The 20623-nt window shown below is 41.4% G+C and overlaps 1 protein-coding gene across 1 annotated transcript in view; it reads left to right on the top strand.

The window, feature by feature from the left end:
• EDIL3 (EGF like repeats and discoidin domains 3) overlaps positions 1 to 20623 on the top strand; it is a 390724-nt gene that overhangs the window by 37352 nt on the left and 332749 nt on the right. The gene's annotated exons all lie outside the window — the stretch shown is intronic.

Here is a 20623-nt window from a genome sequence, read left to right as displayed (position 1 = left end):
CTCACAGGAAGGCCTGCCTGCAAACAGAGCCAGCCACAGTCAATTGTCCTGGTTGATGGGAGCCATCAAGATTCCAAACCACCATTAATGGCCCACACTTTGCATAATTACAATAGGCCCTCAGAGTTATATTTCATATTTCTAGTTTCAGATACATGAGTGATACATTTATACAAATAGGATGACCACACTCAGTAGATTATAAGCTTTGTAATGATTCCTTACAAGAGACCTTTTGCATGAAGCATATTTTAGTTACATTATATTCAAGCTCATCAGCATATTTTCATAAAATCATATAGAGTGCAACGTCACAGTCAGAATCTCCCAACGGCGTATTGAGCCTGAGAAAAACACACAAACACGTTGCATCAGGTCAAAGAAACTGCTTGCCTCCAAACAGCATCTAGCAGCGTCATTGACAACCAAATTCAGAGAATGAACACTGCAAGGAACAAAAAAGGCCCTAGGATTGATTTCCATCATTCTCCTTTGCACATCATTGTCTATACCCTTCATATTACTCCCATTATCCTAGCCTTCGCCATGTAAGTTTTCAACAAATAATGACATTGTTTCAAGCTCTTGTAGAATAGTTTCAGTCAAAAATGCTCCAGTCGTTTTCTGCAGTGGTACAAAATCCCCAAAATGTTCCTTTATGAGCACTTCAGCATTATCTTCATCTGCAGACTTTTCCGTATCCACAAAATGAATGATCATCGTCATTTGTTCAACATGACTCACATCTGGTGTACAGTCCAGTATTATTGAAAAGTATTTTGCAGAATGGGCAGCTTTCTACAATTTTCTTTTTAATGGCATCTGCTAGGATTTGAAACCGTTTATTCTGCATATTTTTTCCTAAGTAATGAACCTGTGTTTCACGATCAGTTATTTTAGGTAGATGCTTCTTCATGACTGGATCAAACAAAGCTAGGTATTCAACATTTTAAAAAAAGTTTCCATTACCTGGACTGTATAATTTTTCATTTGTACCGCAGCCGCGGAATGCTAAAGTTTGCCCACCGAGAACTCTCACTAAAACAATCGCTGTAATATTTGTTGCCAATACCCTTCTTTTTCCTTGATCGCACATAAATTTTCTTCATTGATAGTTTTTCCTTTTTTCAATCGTAATTCAAGTTTTCCAATTTTGAAAACATTCCAAATGTTCTGTACTACTTTCATGTGAAGAGAGAATTGAAGATATGTTTTTCCAGTCCTTCAAACTATTTTCAGTAAGTGATGTACCCAATTGCTTGATTTCTAAACAACTTGCAGCAAAAGGAAAACACAGTCCTTCGACACTGAATATTGTAACCAGTTTTGATGAATTTCTTCCCCATTAATGAGTTTCCTCTGGTAATGCTGAGCAGAGAATTTTCTTTTATTTCAATCCCTAGGGAAGGGAAATTCAAGAACTTGTTTGGGTCCATGTTCCACGAGAATTTGCCACACACTGTCATCATATTTGGGCCATGAAGCCATACTGTAACTTGTTTGTAACTTCCTCATCCTTTCTTCCTTCTACTTCATTTACTTCAATTTCTGCATGGGTCTCTAAAGATGAATAAATTTTCTCCACTTCCGTATCAGTCTGATGCTGTGAGCTGCCTTCATCTAGAAGTAAGTTTCCATCATCTTGAGTTTCCAAACTGCTTTTTTTGTGGATGTGAGCTACCCTCATCTCAAAATAATATGCCTTCATCTTGATATTCCAAACTGCTTCCATGCAGATGTGAGCTAACCTCCTCTTCAAGTAAAATTCCTTCATCTGGATGCTGTGAACTGCTTCCATCTTTATTTGGATTAAAGAGAAAATATTTCAGGAAGGATCCCTGCTGTTTTTCTTGGTTCTTTTCCTTCTCAGCCTCTCATTTACGATACTCAGCTCCTGAGGGTTTTCTTTTTCCTCTTTCTGCCATGGGGCATTTGAATATTGTTATGTACTGTGCTCCCGACTACAAGCATTATAGCATTAAGGATGGCTGACCCACCACATGGTTGGTGATTTAAACAACATTGCAGCCATCCCAACACATCTTTTCACTGCTTAAAGGTTCAATGATTAGTAACATACACTCACTTACCTATTAAAACAGTTAGTTACAGCATTTACATGGAAATAAAATGACCTTTTTCGACATTATAACCCGACACCGGTTGTTTGGAAAGTAATCCCCTTCCTCATGGTTACCTGCTTGTAGTGTGACATCACTTTCGTAGTCTATTTCGTACTGCTATTTTTCTTTTGTGGACCTTATTTATTACATGTGAACCAGTTATAACAAAGAAAAGTTCATAATTATACAGCCCGATAATAACGCTAAGGTTTAATAATGCTTAAAGAGACTCACATTTTGGATTTATAATGCTGAAAGACGTTATTCTTTAGCACCAAGAGACAATTTTCCACAGTATTTGCTCGATTCTTAACCATCTACCTGCGACATGTGTTAAAATGACCGTTTAACATGTATCAACTTGTGATATCTCTGCTCTACTTGAATTTCCAGCTATGCGACCTTGATGTATATTCAAGTTAGGTGTCACTAGCATTGCAGCTCTTGCCGCTGGTGGCTGTGTTTCATTATGGCTGAGTTATTGCTTAGTAAAATTGCGGAGTTGGTCATCTTGACCCTACGTTGCAAATTGAAATTTTTTTGCTAAAATATTTATTTTTGCAGTAAATAAAAGATTTGACATATTAATAAATTCTCAGAAATGTAGAGAAATAAATTATAATTAATATTCCCTCCGTACGCGCACAGGAATTGAAATAATGACATCTTCATTATTTTATTTGTATTTTTTTCATTTTTCATTTTTTTTCGAGTTTTTTTATTTGATTTTTTTCCTTTAATTTGGCACCCCATTTAACTTGGCACCCTAGGCGACCGCCTAGTTTGCCTATATGGATGGGCCGCCCCTGGCTCTACAGGACTGGGGTCTAAGTGAGGATGGGGCACAGGTGGGATATGGGCATACCCACCCACTAGATTGCTGTGAAGGGAATCCAAGCCTCTGGATGCCTGGTGGTTTGTCTCCAGAGTCTGGATGGAGTCCAGCCACTGCCCTAATCTTGGGGTCCCTAGGCACAATTTCAGTGTGCAGACCTTTGTCTACCACCCCATCCTCAGAGCAGGAACCTTCTGTCACTTAATTACACCCTTCCCCAGAATTCCACCCCAGGGTGTGGCATCTGGTTTACACCTTAACTTTCTCAGGAGACACATAGTAACTGAAGCATATGATGCAGAAGCGCTTTGCATAGAACTCTTAACACATTATTGCTCCTTTGCTTAATCATATAAAACATAAGACCATACAGATCATGAGAAATCAATCAACATCCTAAACACACTGCCCGTCAGTAGCTCATGCTTTCCTTGGGAGTCTCTGGGGACCATCAGGGTTCAGGAAGACAAGCAGGCAGGGTTTCCCCGCCTCACAAGGCTGCATCAGTTCCCATCAGATTGATCAGCTAAGAATGGCCAACCTCCCTCTCAAAGTAGATCAGATCCTCCCTTTTTTAACCACCTATTCTTCTGTGTCAGGTGATTCCCTTGCCAGCTTCACCAGATGACTTTCTTGCCAAGGTGACCTGTTCCGCGACAAACCAGTTCTTCCGGCTAGGAGTTATCTTACTGTCTAGAGCAATTCTATTTCAGTTGCTAAGCATTTTAATTCAGTGATGCTCTTTTGTTATTTTTTTGCCACCAGCCTTTGGAATTTCAGCCCAACGTGGAGGTAGATGGACAGTAGAGAAGGCAAAAGGCTGGGTATTTAAAATGGAGTTTGCAGATTGGTAAAGATACATATATAGAGCCCCCAATATCAAACAGAATTAATAAGTTCCACATACAGATCCCCCCACTTGCCAGAGCTCTCCTTCTACATGAATGATATCTCTTTAAGGGAGAGTCCCTGGAGGCAACCACAGCTAAAGCAGTTGTTGGTAATATGGCATCATTGGAGCTCCACTGCCAGGGGAGTATGTTGAAAAAGGGCCAGAGTTGCAGTAGAGGCACAAACCCTGTGTCCAGCAAATTCTAATCTCCTGTAGATCCCCTGAGAACTGCAAGGTTTTTTAGAAGTCCCTGTGGTCCGTCCTATGTGGTAGTGGGAAGGATAGGGGGCAGGGGGATGTGTGGAGAAAACAAACTTTATCCTTCCTCCTGCTTGAATGACGCAGGTGAGTGGATCCTTATGAAAATGTCCTGCCCTGCTAGTGGATGGCTCAAGGTGACTTATGTCCCTTGAAGTTGAGCTATTGTGAGTTCAAGCCCTACCCTTGCCGACTTTCAGAATGTGTTGAAAGGAAAGATGTTCAGTGATTAAGGCACTATAGCCTAAGACTTGGGAGATCCAGGTTCAGCTCCCTGTTCTGCTACATGCTTTCCGTGTGACGTTGGGCCCCTCTTTATGCTTCAGTTCCCCTCTGCAATGTGGAGATCATAGTACTTTGTAGCTCCCAGGAGGTATAAATATGTTAGATTGTGAGGTGCTCAGATACTATGGTAATGGGCATCGTATAAATATGTTAGACTAAGCCTTCCCACAAGCCTCAAGTTTCTAATGATAGGTAAAGCTCCTGTAGGAATAGGAAGGAAGAATACCTGTAACACCCAGGAGTATGAGCTTGTGCTTAACTGTTTCATTGTAAGGGTGTCCTTTCTATGTAGGATGCAGGTATCTTTCTGCCTCTGGTTATAACTGGAATCAGATTTCAGAAATTCATGCTATAATTGAAAATTGCTTTGACTGACAGTTTTTTATGTTTTTCTTTTCTTTTTCTAAACCACTAAAGGTGATAGCAAATATGTTCATCCAATTAGCAGGATAATATTCAAGGAGTTTTTAAAACTACTTGAGATTAGGAACTTATCTTCAGGCCTTTGGAATTCACAAGTGTAATCAGTTTAATTAGTTAGATGATGCCACTTTGAAGAACTTTTGAATTCTCTAAGCATTGGGCAATTCTTGCTGCGCTATCTGCCTTAATATTCTTTCCTCGGTAAGTGTGTTCCTCTCTGAGTGCTTCACATTTTCAGTGAGCCACATAACAATCATGGTTTTATTGATTATTTTAATGATTTTTAAATAATATTTGTCTAATTCTTACTGAAAAGAGATTGGGAAATGATCAACTTTTCATTTGTTCTGTCCATGCCAGAAGGCTTTGTGTTCTTTTCTTTTCACTTTACTGTACATGCATTTTCAATTTTTATAGCCAAGCAGTGTGTTCTATAATGTCTGTGCCAATATTTCTAGCTCTCTTCCCATTCATCCACACTAACATTGTTTTTAGATATTACGTACACAAACTAGAATAAAAGAACCTTGTTAAGGTTGCAAAGTCAAGCGCTCAGTCATTAGGAAATGCCAGAATCAAAGCTGCCCATGCGACCTTAACTTGGCCCTCTTGTGTGTACGCATTATGATGGTCTTTAATTACATGATCACATTTTTCCACAGAACCCCTGCATCCATCAGTTCTCAGGATAGATGGTGCTCACTGAATGAGCAGCTGTTCAGTATTTTGTTTTCTCCTTGATATGTAATAATTGTATGAATATTCTATGTGACAAGCCATCTTGATTATCACTACAAAAGTTTTTTTCTCCTGCTGATAATAGCTCATTTAACTAATTAGCCTCTCGCAATTTGTATGGTAACTTCCAACTTATCTGTATGTGTGTGTGTGTGTATACATATGTGTGTGTATATATATATGTATATATATCTTACTATATGTTCCATTCTATGCATCCGATGAAGTGGGCTGTAGCCCACGAAAGCTTATGCTCTAATAAATTTGTTAGTCTCTAAGATGCCATAAGTACTCCTGTTCTTTTTGCGGATACAGACTAACACATCTGCTACTCTGAAACCAATGAAGTGATGTGACTGTAAACTGTGGTGTTAGACTTTCCTGTATGAATTTATTGATCTATCTCACTACGGGGCTCTTATAAAAACAAGCAGGAAGGCAACACTATGTCTTTCAGAAAAGAACATCCTGGCACATATCTGAAAGGCAATAGCTATTAGCTTTGAGAATCCTATATACCATCTCCAAGGAAGTTGCAAGTCTTGTTTTGCCAATGTGGGGAGTTAACAAATCAAAGGGCTATAGACAGTTAAAATGTGACTTGTTCTCTGAGAAAAAGTGAGGTGATCAAAAGACTATGCATGTTTTAAAGACTTGCTCCCCCAAAGCAGAGAGGGGGAGAAATGTTTGGGAGTTAAGGGAAGAGATTATGCCACATGGATCTTAAAGGTCTTGGGGAGTAAGCAGGGGTCTACAGGAAGCTTAGATTTACCAGGATCTCCATGTAAAAAACGAATAGATGCCTGGTAAGCAAGACATGTTATATAATCTCTTTATTATTTTAAGACCTGTTTTCACTTAAATGCTTTGTCTAAATAAGTATTACTTTGCTTTAAGAAGGATGTTTGGTTACTGGTAACGTTGTCTTACCTCCTGGAGGGAACCAAACTGAAGGTACTGAACCTAGGTTAGGCCTGCTGAGGTAATCGTGGTTAGAACCTGGGGGTTGCATCCAAAGGCCTTGCCTGAGAGTGGGAAAATCATGTGACTCCACCCCAAGACAGGTGATGGTTCAAAGCCTGTGACCTGAGAGGAGCATGCACTGCAAGAGACTAGGAAGGATTAGAGGTGCAATTAGCCTGGTAACTAATTACAGCCCCATGCTTCATTTACTGCATACTGTTCAAACCCTGCATTGAAGGCACAACTATTAATTTCCTCATAGGGTTTCAGTTGTCTTCATCACTGTAGTATCTGAGTGCTACATCAATATTAATGAATTTATTTTTGCTACAGCTCTGTGAAGTGAGAGGGTGAAATTATCCCCATTTTTACAGATGGGGAACTGAGACACCAATACAGATCAAAAGTATCCACTGATTTTGGGTGCCCTATTTGAGTTGCGTGGGCCCTGATTTTTCAGAGTACTGAGCATTATATAACACTTCATACATTTAAAACACAGCTCACATTGACGTCAACTGCAGCTCTGAGTGCTCAGCACTTCTGCAAATCAGACCTCAGCATCTCAAGTGGACACCCAGAAAATGAGGAACATACCATTAGTGTGTGTATCTCTCTAACTAAAATATATAACATCTCCTTGAAAATATTATTAACAATGGAGACATAGAAAAAACGAATTTTCTATATGCAACTTGTCTTTAAAAAATTAGTTTTAGTTCTTAGTATAACTGACTGACTTACCTTTACGTAATTCAAAAACTGTTTTTTTTGCTTTTGTTTGAGGGTGGGTTTTTTTGAGGGGGGTTGCATTTCAAAATTCATAAACAACAATTCTCTAGTGTTACTGATATTACATTAAAACCCAAAGGCTATTAACCAAGGGTGTTCCATTTCTGTGTTATCACCATATTAATTACTTTTGTAGTCATGCATAGTTGCAAACCGTCCTACTTAAAATCTGGACATACTATTTGAGCAGTGTTCAAAGTATACATAGAATACTCTGGTAATTCTCTCTTTTCTAATTTATTCTAATGGTTTAAGTGATGTCAGTAAGCAAATGTATAGCATTTCACTGCTTTTGAATCAAGTGTTTTTGATGTGACAGTGTTGCTGCTCATCCTTCACTTTCTGTTAAGTTGTCCTGTGTCCCCATGACGCTGCTTTGTCAAGAATCCCCAATTCTGTGTAACACTTGATTGTCTGTCTGAACAATTAAGACTGTTTTATGTAGTGTCTACGAAGCTGAGACGTTGTTTGTTCACTAGCATCAGGGATGATGTCGAGGCACTTCTGAGAACAGTGTTTAAAAGCTGGAGCAAAGCTGTCAGAGGATCATAAATACTGTATTTTTGTGAGTCCCTTGAAGAGAGTGACTGTTGTTTTTAATGATGAATCTAAATATCAGCGGTCAGTCTCTGACATTTTCAAGGGGAAAAAAATAGAGAATATGTTGACATCTCTTTAAATACAAACAGGATAGAGAAGGGGTTTCTTAAGCTGATTCATAATGTGGAACATATATTAATAACTTGTGTTGTGGAAACCTCCCTGACCACTGGTGATTATGATCTGGAGGATGGTGTGGATTGCATAAATGATCTGGAGGATGGTGTGGATTGCACTCTCAGCAAATTTGCGGATGATACTAAACTGGGAGGAGTGGTAGATACGCTGGAGGGCAGAGATAGGATACAGAGGGACCTAGACAAATTGGAGGATTGGGCCAAAAGAAACCTGATGAGGTTCAATAAGGATAAGTGCAGGGTCCTGCACTTAGGACGGAAGAACCCAATTCACAGCTACAGACTAGGGACCGAATGGCTAGGCAGCAGTTCTGCGGAAAAGGACCTAGGGGTTACAGTGGACGAGAAGCTGGATATGAGTCAGCAGTGTGACCTTGTTGCCAAGAAGGCCAATGGCATTTTGGGATGTATAAGTAGGGGCATAGCGAGCAGATCGAGGGATGTGATCGTTCCCCTCTATTCGACATTGGTGAGGCCTCATCTGGAGTACTGTGTCCAGTTTTGGGCCCCACACTACAAGAAGGATGTGGATAAATTGGAGAGAGTCCAGCGAAGGGCAACAAAAATGATTAGGGGTCTGGAACACATGACTTATGAGGAGAGGCTGAGGGAACTGGGATTGTTTAGTCTGCGGAAGAGAAGAATGAGGGGGGATTTGATAGCTGCTTTCAACTACCTGAGAGGTGGTTCCAGAGAGGATGGTTCTAGACTATTCTCAGTGGTAGAAGAGGACAGGACAAGGAGTAATGGTCTCAAGTTGCAGTGGGGGAGGTTTAGGTTGGATATTAGGAAAAACTTTTTCACTAGGAGGGTGGTGAAACACTGGAATGCGTTACCTAGGGAGGTGGTAGAATCTCCTTCCTTGGAAGTTTTTAAGGTCAGGCTTGACAAAGCCTTGGCTGGGATGATTTGATTGGGGATTGGTCCTGCTTTGAGCAGGGGGTTGGACTAGATGACCTCCTGAGGTCCCTTCCAACCCTGATATTCTATGATTCTATGATTGAATAACATATTGGAGTAACTACATCAATTGCCCACATGGAAAAATAATGTTGTCCTTTTTGGTCCAAGCAGTCAGCCAATATTTGGGACCTCTTGTAGGTTGTTTCCATTAGGAGGAGAAATTTATGATCGTCACATATTTCTCTGGTGCAATCCTGTTTATTCACAAAGAACATACACAAAGTCCTGTTTCCACAAACACCAGGAGGCAGCGTCCCTGATCACAATGCCAAGCCTGCTTTTTCACAGAGGACTTTATCCAAAAGATGTGCTCTCTCTTGGCTTCAGTACCAGTGCTTCTCTGGCTTTCTCACTGCTTTCGGCTTCTGACACACAGGCACTCCAACCAATGAATGCCCCAGCCTCTTCATTTGCAGTCAGTCACCAAGGAAACTCTTCAGCCCACATGCCTCAGCCACTGTCCATTCCTTGCATATGGCCAATGCTTTGGGTGGTGGCTTCTGTTGTTTCAGTTATCTTGCTCCACAATGTAGCTTAATTTCATCTTCCATTTAGCCAGAATGTAGTGTGACTAGACTGCCCATCTGCTTAAACGAGGCTTGTGATTGCCTGTAAATCAAGACATGCTTGCTTTTAGCTACCAACACCATCCAGCATAACAATAATATTAGGAAAGTGTGTGGATTACTTTTAGGTGAGTTAACAGCTGGAAAAAAGGAGAGCCCCTGGGATGGAGAAGCTTATATAAAATTCTACCCTTTGAAGAAGTCTGATTTCTTATGCAGATCTGACTGTCTTGGGGCTTTAGAGGAGGATTTTAGAAATCCACATGTCTGATGAAAATGGTTCAGCTAATAATCATCTTCATTTGTACATTAGGAACTGAGCACTTATTTCTCACAACATGCTTCCATCTATCTTCTGTAAGCTATATATTCTTCCCTTCTGTTCAAAACACCGGGGGGGGACGGGGGGGACTGTGGTTTAGATTGCGGAAAATGAGCCACATTCTCCGAGTGGCTGGGAAGAATGGAAGGAGCAGGAGGTTGACCAAATGGATAGCGGGTGGGAACTTCCAACACCAAATCTGTAGGTTTCAGATTCTCTACAGAGGGGGCTTGTCTTCACTGGTTCTTGCCTTAAATTAATGGATTTAAGCCTTGATTTAAAAAAAAAAAGTGGGGAGCGTCCACACTAGCCTTTACAAACATGTTAAGTGCTTGAGTTAATTGGCAAGCCATTAACTTGAAGGATGTGGTTTTTTTAAGTCCATGAAAAGGCGTCCATAGTGGCTGGTGCTTTGATAGCCTTCCAAATTTCCTCGATCATTAAAGCTGGCAGCCCAGCTCATGTGCCATCTGCATTTGGTTGTGTGCATTAATTCACTCTTTGAAGAGGGTAAGCTGCCTAGCAGGAGTTAAAGCTGCAACATGCTTCATTAACATATGCAGCAATTACCTGCATAAATTAAAGGCAAGTTGCCAGTGTAGTGTGCTGCAGAGAACAGCTGCTCTCTAGACCCACCCTCTTCTGGGCAGCCTCATTGTACATCATCTGTATTTTAAAATGAACATTGTCATCTCTGTCTTGGTGCAAGATTACAGACTAGAAACAGTAGGTAAAATACTTTCTCTGCATTGTATGCAAGAGTCCCTCTCACCACTTCTTCCATAGGAAGAAGAGAGGGCTCTGTTTTTAGAGGCTGAATGTAGATAAAGATTCCATTTATACTGAGATAGCTGCATCTTCCGATTCTAATTTCTCCCATTCAAGCAATTAGAAACTCTGAGTGCCTGAGCACAGAGAGGAGGCTAAGTGTCCCATCATTCTGAGTCACCAGCAGGTAAGTACAAGCTTACGATTTACTCCAAAGGTGAGCACAGTAAAAATGTCAAGGGGATTCATCCAGGATGTATAGAGGGCTGGGCCCAGGAAGCCAAGGCAATCACAGGGCTATAGGGGTATTCCTGGTACTTCCTGGGTAAGCAACAGCAGCCAGGATCTGATTTTATTTCCTGGTGTTTTGAGCCTTGATGACATCCAGACGGTTGGCATAGCAATTAGGCTTTCAAATATAGGGAGGAAACTGCACAGAAAAATCAGAGACATATCACTCCTGTATCTTTATCTATCTCATTCCTGCCAGGAGCAACAGCTTCAAAAATAAAAGGAGATGTAGAACTCCAAGCCGGTCATCCATTGAGGAGGGAACACTATCAGAATCAGAACTACAAGAAGTCTATAGATGGTGCTAAGGGTGGGTTCCTCCTCCCAGACTACTCCAAAACCATGATTGAAAGGGTTTCTGACATATTTGAGCTCCAGAAGGAAGAGAAGAAGCAAAAGACTTAAAGAAATACTTCAGGAAAGAGCTGGGTAAAGATATAACTGGTGGGGGTGAGGGGGGCAGGAGGAGGAAGACTGGGAGCAGTCTGCTTAAAGGCAAGTGCCCTTTGTCAATAACGAAGTTAATCCGATAGAAGTTGTATAAACTTCAGAAGAAGGTTGATTTTTTCCATTCAGATTCCTAAGGTGGATATTGTTGTAGCCTTTCTGGCACAGGAAACAAATGTTCTTTCACAAAGGTACTTTTTTCTGAAAGATCCAATGGACAAGGGGATAGCAGGTAGTCTGAGGAGAATACTATGAAGTTTCTCTCAGGGTTTCACAAGTGACTGGTCTCTCTTTCTACAGACTAGCTGATTTTTAAAGGTTCAGTCAGGGAAGTGAAGAAAACCTACTCTGTAGTGGATCCCCTTTTCAACTTCCTTTGTTTGAGATTGCTGAGATTTTCTTTCAGGGCTCTCGATTGGCACCTGCTAGGACCAAAGCCTCATGGGTAATATGACTGTGACAGCACAAGTTTTATTGAGTGGCCACATAAATCCCTGTTTGTCCTGCAGAAACCCACAATATGATCTTTTTTCCCCCTTTTTGTGCTCTTTGCACATGAGCATGTTAGCAGATCTGTCTTTTCAAGGCTAGTCATGCAGGAGCAGGCACAGAAGAACAGGTGGCAGCAAGAGCGTGATCCTTCCAGATTGAGGACAGCGGCAAAAACACATGTGACAATTAGCCCACTCAGACATTCTCCCTGAGGTGGGGGTTTCCGTTCTCTGTCTGGACTAAAGTGAGGGGAGCTACACAGAAGTAGGAGTGTGGCCTACTGGAGGAATAAGGGACAAGGGATCCCAATATTAAAAGGGGCTACAATATTTATAGTAGCATCCTTCGATTTCACTTACTGAGCACTAGATGACAGTTCCAGTGCTCAGACATGGATCTGATAAATTGCTAGAGAAGCTGCTGCTCAGGAGAGTCGGATCAACCACTAAGGATTAGAGGTAATGGTATCCTGCACAAACTGACCACAAAGGCCCAAGCAGTTCATGAGTTCCTTGCAGAGATAAGTTCTATCAAAGTGATACCCACACCTACAAAGATAGATCAGGATCCCAGTTAACTTCATTCATGACGAGCAAAGAAAACAAAGGTCTGGGTGTCCATGCAGGATCCTCTCTGGGACAGTTCTTGTGACAAACAGGATTCTCTACAGATACAGAGCCCATAAAGACAATTCTTAGAATCATAGAGAATTGGAAGGGACCTCGCGAGGTCATCTAGTCCAGTTGCCTACACTCATGGCAGGACTAAGTATTATCATTTCTGACCGGTGTTTGTCTAACCTGCTCTTAAAAATCTCCAATGATGGAGATTCCACAATCTCCCTAGGTAATTTATTCCAGTGCTTAACCATCCTGGCAGTTAAGAAGTTTTTCCTAATATCCAGCCTAAACCACCCTTGTTGCAATTTAAGCCCATTGCTTCTTGTTCTATCCTCAGAGGTTAAGAAAAACATTTTTTTCCTCCTCCTTGAAACAACCTTTTACATACTTGAAAACTGTTATCATGTCCCCTCTCAGTCTTCTCTTCTCCAGACTAAACAAACCCAGTTTTTTCAATCTTCCCTCAGAGGTCATGTTTTCTAGACCTTTAATAATTTTTGTTGCTCTTCTCTGGACTCTCTCCAATTTGTCTACATCTTTCCTGAAATGTAGCACCCAGAACTGGACACAATACTCCAGTTGAGGCCTAATCAGCGTGGAGTAGAGCCAAAGAATTACTTCTTGTGTCTTAGCTCACAGTTCTGATGGCCACGAGAGAGAAATCGGACTAACAACTTTCTGGAAATGAACAGGTAATCACAACACATGGACCCTCCCCTTAACCACATGATTGCTGTAAGATGGGCTAAAATGTCACAGGATATTCAGTTAGGATCATAGGCATTTTATATGTCAGAATATAATCTGTCAGAATACATACTAGAATTCCAAAGATTTAAAGATCCCTTAAAGAGAACAGGTAACCAACTCAGAGTCCTCTGAGCCATAATTGGTTACCTCTCTACTTCCAATCTCTACACTGGGAATAGGAGCTTCAAAAGTGCACAGCATTTGTCTCACTCTGCTCAGATGACTCCCATTCACTTTGATATGAACTGATGTAGACTAATGGAAAATCCCACCCTAAGCTTTTCTTCTTAAATGGCAATTATAGCTGCAGAGACAGGATCACTAGCTGTAACAGAACAACACTGTATCTGACAAAGTGGTACTGAGATTATCATCAGATTTTTAGTCTAAAGTGCATTCCAGTTTCTTTAGAGATCAGAAGTGAATATTGCCATCTCTTTGTCCAGGGCACTGTGAAAGGGAATTAATCCGTAACACTCTGTCTGCATAAATTCTCAGAATGCCACGTAGGAGCCATGGACACCAAAAGGCATTTAAATCATCCACTGCTGGATGGATTTGCACCTAAGTACTATGGGATTAAGCTAGATAATGTTTCTGTAAAGGAAAACCAGACAAAAAGGGGTGTGTGGAGTACAACAACTAGGTAGCATCCTTTTAAATTATTTGCGAGCCCCTAGTGGCCCTCAATGTGTTCTAAATTAAGCAGTTATAAAGAGAATATCAAATTCTCCATGGACTCTGTCATGGTTCTCTGGGCACCCAGGACTGAGAGTCACCTTGTTTCCAGGAAGGGGAAATCTTTCTTGTGGTAGCTGGGTATCAGCTCTCCGACATCACTGGCCTTTCAGCCACTCAAGTACTCTCTTCTGGGCTATGCATGTTAACAGAGGGTGCATCCCAATCCCTGAGTCTCTTTTGACTTGTTCCCTTGTGATATCGATTTCCCCCCCACCCCCGCACTGTCTGCTAACAGAAATTCCCAATCCTCTGCCCCAAAGGTGCAGTTTACCCCAGTTTTACCTTAAGCCACTGTTCCTGTAAACCACACAGCACTTGTAATAAATCAAAAAGTGGGCTTATTTAAGAAAGGAAAAAGACTTACCTAGAAGTGAGAGAAAGTGAAGGAAACAACTGGTTACAACACAAAACAAAATGATAAAATGTCGACCTAGGTCTACACTTATCAGTAGTTACCTTTCCTATATAATAAAGTAGATTTCAACACTCTCCTCCCCTCAAAGTTCAATCCATTGCAGAGCTGGCTGTTTTTACAAGACCCAGGATCCAAATGTTCCTGAAATTCCCCTGCTCCTTAAGGGGTTCACTCAGGGCATGTTTACGCTTAGTGTGGCAGCGGCGCAGCTGCACCCGTACAGCTGCAGCGCGTGTGGTGAAGACGCTCTATGCCGACCACCCCCGCAAGCAGCAGAAACTGTGTTGGCAGGGGAAGCTCACCCTCTGACCTAGCACTGTGCACACTAGAGCTTATGCCGACGTAACTTATGTCGTTTGGGGCCGGGGTATTCACACTCTTGAGCAACATAAGTTTTGCCAACATAAGTGGTAGTGTAGATATGGTTGCAGTGAGTGGATGCAGAGTGCCTTTCCCAACACTGTCTTTATTCATAGCCAGGGTGGTCTCCTGCCTGATATAATGTTCCTTTTCACCTTCAAGTGGTTTCGATTAGTTGCAGTTGTCTTGATGGTTTTCCATTGACTGTTGTTCGACACGACAAGGATAGACAATAGAACCCTGCATTACCTCACTGGCTGACTAGGGAGGGCTGACAGCTCCCTCTTGCTTCAATGAGTCATTACCGAGATATATTGCCCCGGTGACTAATTTCTATTCTAATTCCATAAAGCATACTTGCAATATAATGTTATTCCTTAAATATTATACATACATCTCACAAATATTATGCATCCTAACAAGTTAAGAGCTTTCTGTAAAGATCTTACATGTTACTCTTTACCTGTAAGACATGTTTGGTGTAGTGAGTTTGCCAGACCTGAGATGAGTCATTTGCAAAGAACAGGGGACCCTTTGCCAAAGGGTCTTTGTCACAGACTCCACGTTGTCACCTGGAAACTGATCAGTCTGAACTAGTCTGGCATTGCTCATGTGAGGTGATTGATTGTGTTTTTTGCACTTACTTTTACATTTCCTAGGGGTGTGATGAAGTGGGAATGTTCTTAATGTTTTCTCTGAATACTGTGTGGGTGCCTCAGTTTCATCTATGCAGTTCTTAAGTATCTACGTGGTGGGATAAGGGTGTGTGATTGTTGCAGAGCCCTAGAGGGCCAGTGTGATGGTGTCTGCACAGAGAATAGCCAACACCCTGTCTCCTGGCAACTGATGGCCTGGGCCCCTCCCCTGCAAGGAGCCAACTGAAGGTGTTGGAGAACAAAGAGATCAGGTGGCCTCCTGGCCCAGGAAAGAGACAAAGGTGAGAGGAGGGGCGGGAGAGTTTCAGTTTGGACCTGGCTGGGGAAATGGAGGGAGGCCCAGATAGGGCTCTGGCCTCCCTGCCCCCCAGGATGGACCTGACTGAGGGGTCCTGTTCTCTGTACCTACAAGCTCTGTTTTACACCATGTTCCTGTCATCTAATAAACCTTCTGTTTTACTGGCTGGCTGAGAGTCGCGTCTGACTGCGGAATTAGGGTGCAGGACCCACTGGCTTTCCCAGGAGCCCCGCCTGTGTGCACTCGCTGTGGGAAGTGCACAGCGTAAGGAGGGGATGCTGAATGTTCTGAGGTCAGACTCAGGAAGGTCGAAGCTATGTAAGCTTCTTGCCCTGGAGACAGTCTGCTCTCAGAGAGGAGGCTCCCCCAGAGTCCTGACTGGCTTCGTATGGAGTAGTTCCAGAGAATTGCCTGGTGACTCCGTGACAGGGGGTGCCCCGGTTTGTTGCCATTTCTGTGTGGTTTGTCCTAGAACTAACAATCCTTTGCGTTGTGACATTGTCTGATTTCATTGTGGGAAACAGTCTTCAAATGTTGTTCATATTGTACTTTTTGCTTGACCCCTAGTTTATTTGTTGTACACATTACACAATGTGGTTCCAGTTCCCTGGCATCTTGGGTAGCTGTTTGCATTGCTACAGCAATTTCTAGCGCATATTTTAGGGTCAAATAAAACTCACTCAACAACAGTTTTTGGATTGCTTCATTTTGCATACCACACACTAACTGTTCCTTTTAATGCATCTCTTCAACTCTTCCAGACTGGCAATGCTCTGTTAGTTTCCTTAATTCAGCTTTGTAGTCAGAAACTGTTTAATTTGCTTTTTGACTGTTTATAAAAGCGGAAAGGCTCTCCAGTCACCAAAGGCTCTAGGGATAGGTAGTTTTGCAGAATTTCCTCAATCTTAGTAAATGTTTTGTCTGCTGGTTTAATAGGTGCTGTCGGGCATGTACAAGGGGGGAAAGCAGGGGTATGGCCCCCTCCCCAATAATCAGGGGGGCACAGAACTCTGCCAGCCCCAGGGCTGTGGTAGGGGGGAGTTGACAGCTCCTCTGGCCCCTCCAAAAGTGATCAAATTTTTATTCCTGTGCACACCTCAGGTGCTGTTAAATTACACAGCAGGTTAAGGTTCAGTATGCCAAACCTGATCCCCAAAGTTTAAAAAGCAGGAGTCCAAAATCATTAAATCAGCCCTCAAATCATGAGACTTGTAATAGGGATTATATTGTGGTTTTTGATCAGTCTTATTTTTGAATGCCTCCTTGTGCACACTGTGTTTGGTGTGGCGGGGGGGGAGAGGGAGAGAGTTGCTAACTATCCCAAATTTATTGAATAAATGATTTTAGCTCTCAGTGGCTGCCTGATGGCATGAGGCTTCCAGCCACTTCTCAAACCCCTAAAGTCTACTTAATTCTTTGTCTGCCCAGCCCCAGTGTCAGTCTCCTCCCCCCAGCCTCACCGACTTAATTCCTAAACACGACTGGGTTTCTCCCCAAAACATTGTTCAAGTTCATTTTGGTAGGCCCATAGCTTCATTCATAAAAAATAGTCACAGCAAAAGATATGTGCAGCCGCAACATCTAGTGTATTTTTACCAAGTACTGTAAAACTGGCTTGCTCTCATCCTAAGAAACAATTTTTGGAACATGTGTGTTCAAGATTGTGGGAGAAAGCCGAAAAGAAAAGTCAGTGAGGAGAGGGTAGTTCTGATGTCGGTGTAAACTCCACTGCCTGCACTGAAGGAGCGGGGATTAGAATGTGGCTCAGCGTGTAGAAATTAATCCTATTTCCCTGCAAATAGATTTGGCTTTATAATTTTTTTCATCTGTTTTTACACTCTGATGACGGTTTCCCCCCTTGTATATATTGCAAGATTATCTTTCAGTGTCGAATCTACATTGTACTGAGGGAATATGGAAGCTTGAATTGATGATTTTCTTAATGCTTTAATAGCGATACCTATTAATATGCATTGTTTTGGATTAATTTGTTCTTGGGTATTCCTCTTCCTAGTGACATAGTGATTGAGAGCCATGTAACTTGCCTCTGGTGCTACATGAGTATTGTGAGGCTGGTGGATCATATTTTGGCAAGAAAGCAAATTAATAATTAGACAGATTTTCCTTTTTTACTGTGTGTCTCACAATGTTGTGCTGAAAGAGCAAAGAATAATAGCATTATTTCAAGTTTCTGGTAACTGATCAAAATATAATTTAATATAAATCATTATACGAAGAATATTCTGTATTGATGTCACTCATCCATATTGATACGCTCATCCATATTTGCAGTTATTTGTAACTCATTTATTGGTTTTATAGGTTCATAATTCTTCCAGCAAGTATTGCAAATCTCCATGCTCTGTCTGAATGCATGATTTGGGATTTGGATCTCATCCATGCTCCCTTGAATTCAGCAGTTATTACTGCAAGGCTGGAATAATTTATACTTGCATAGTAATCCAAAAAGGGATGCATTTTGTTTTGTTTTTTTTAGATGGTAGCTCCTGTAGATCTGTTACTAGCATACTGTGAGTCAAACCACTTCCCCTTTTAGGGGCTCTGCTGTTGAAAGGATAGAGTGATGCAGCTCTGACATTTATGCAGTTTTGGGCAAGCAGCAGATGTCAAAATTTCATTAGATTGTAACTCTAAAGCGTAGAGTTCTACTTCTCCTTCTCCAAGGTACATGTGAATCTAGAGGCAGGACTGAGAATCACCTTGTCATTGCCTGCCTCCAGCATAAGGGGGTCTTGCCTGGGCTGGCTGGCTGGGTGTTAGCTCCCTGAGACAGCCAGCCTGTCAGCCACTCAACTAATCTCCTCTGGACTACACCAGCCCAGTCTTTTGCCTTGCAGGTTGACAATAGATGCTCCTGAGACCTGAGTCCCTTCAAAATGTCCCCCTGCTTGCTGGATAGCCACAGAAATCCCAGATACTCTGTTCCCAAAGAAACAATGTATCCTAGTTTACCTGTTTTACCTTAGACCCCACCTTCTGTATTATGCACAGCACTTGAGTTCAGTTATAAAACAAACAAAATATTTGAGAAAGAATACAGATTCAAATAAAAATCAGTGAGAGATGGGAACCAATGGTTACACACAAAACAAAATCACAGTATGCTTTTGAGAGACTAAACTTACACTAATAACTTCTCCTCCTGTCTAAAGAAGCTTATCTCACCCAAAGTTCTTTCCAGTTTCACCCAAGACTGGTTGAGATCTCTTTTTCATGAAAACAACAAGGAGTCCGGTGGCACCTTAAAGACTAACAGATTTATTTGGGCATAAGCTTTCATGGGTAAAAAAAACACTTCTTCAGAGGCATGTGCATGGCACGGACTCCTCCTTGTTTTTGTGGATACAGACTAACATGACTACCCCCTGATACTTTTTCATGAAACAAACTCACCATCCATTTACATCCTAGGTGAAGGATGTGAGGGTGTTGTTTTTGTCCCTAAAATATACCAGAACATATTTTGGATGTTCACCTCAAGATAGGGTCTCTCCTCCATCCCTGCTGTTTACCTTTTTCTGTTAGTTTCCTTCTAAAGTCCCCACCAACTCTTCATTAGCATTAGACTTAGAATGCTAATGGTGCCCATGAGAGAGAGAGAGAGAGAGAGAGAAGATCAGTGACATAATATCTTTCATTGGACCAACTTTTGCAATGATGCTCATGGTGGAGTAGACAATATTCACTTTACATATAACCAGATAAATGCATTGACATCTCTTGCCTGGGGAAAAAAAAAAACCTGATTTTCACCTTTCCTGGTGACCAATCCACAAGTTGCATATCTCCACAAGACCTGAAGAAGAGGTCTGTGCATACTGAAAGCTTACCTCTTCCACCAACAGAAGTTGGACCAATGAAAAATATTACTTCACCCACCTTGTCTAGTTTAAGAACATAATTTTCACTATATACACATAACTCCTTACATAGTATCTGTACATACATTTCACAATTATGATGATGACCAATGTGACACAGGCTTTCAGTAGACATGCTTCAGTGAATTATTCTGTATACATCAGACCCAGCATCCCCTGTGTCCTTTGCCAGTTGGCATTGCGGTGCTTGCATTAGAGTCACATTTTGAGACTAGTATCCCTGGCAGCATTGTTTTCATTAATTATGAGTTCAGTTTTTAAAATATAAATAAAAATTTGTTACATAGAACATACAAATAAAAATAGATTCAAGCAAAAATGACCAATATAATGAATACAGGAGGTTATCAGTTATTATTTAGTAAAGACACATAACATAAAAGAGTGGGATTATTCAGTCTAATTTTAGGATCACTTGTTCCATGCACACAAACACAAACATTACTTTTTAGTGACTGTTCTATTTAATGATTTGTTAGCTTGAGGCTTTATTTTAAATACCCATTGAGTTAATTAGGTACTTATGTCAAGTGAAAAAGGATGAGAAAAACCTGGATCCCATTGTGCTTAAAATTTATAAAAAAGCAAAAAATCTCAACATAGACAAACCAACATGAGAGACTTGAAAGGGATGTAACCTATCCTAAAAGTATTTCAGGAGGAAAGACTGACATTAGCTAAAAAGGTACATTTCCTCAATAATTGTACATCAGCTAGCACGAGATTGTGAAACCATGTCTTAGGTAGCTGGCCAAGTGGCCGTTGGAGAGGAAAGCCTTTCCAACAGCCACTTGGTCAGCTACCTAAGACATGGTTTCACAATCTCGCAAGTAGCCTTGCTTGGCCTACTCAGGTCTGGGTTGCTAGTGGAGTGCAACCCTTACTCTCCACATACTCATTGTGCTATATAATAAATGCTCAAGGAAGTAGAGCTGCCACACTGCCTGTACATTCAAGATACAGTCTGTAGTTTCTGGTCACACACT

The sequence above is a fragment of the Natator depressus genome, chromosome 5 (genome assembly GCF_965152275.1).
Source record: "Natator depressus isolate rNatDep1 chromosome 5, rNatDep2.hap1, whole genome shotgun sequence".
NCBI classification, from domain to species: domain Eukaryota; kingdom Metazoa; phylum Chordata; order Testudines; family Cheloniidae; genus Natator; species Natator depressus.
The sequence above is the reverse complement of the archived record's forward strand: the minus strand, read 5'-3'. Positions and strand labels throughout refer to the sequence as shown.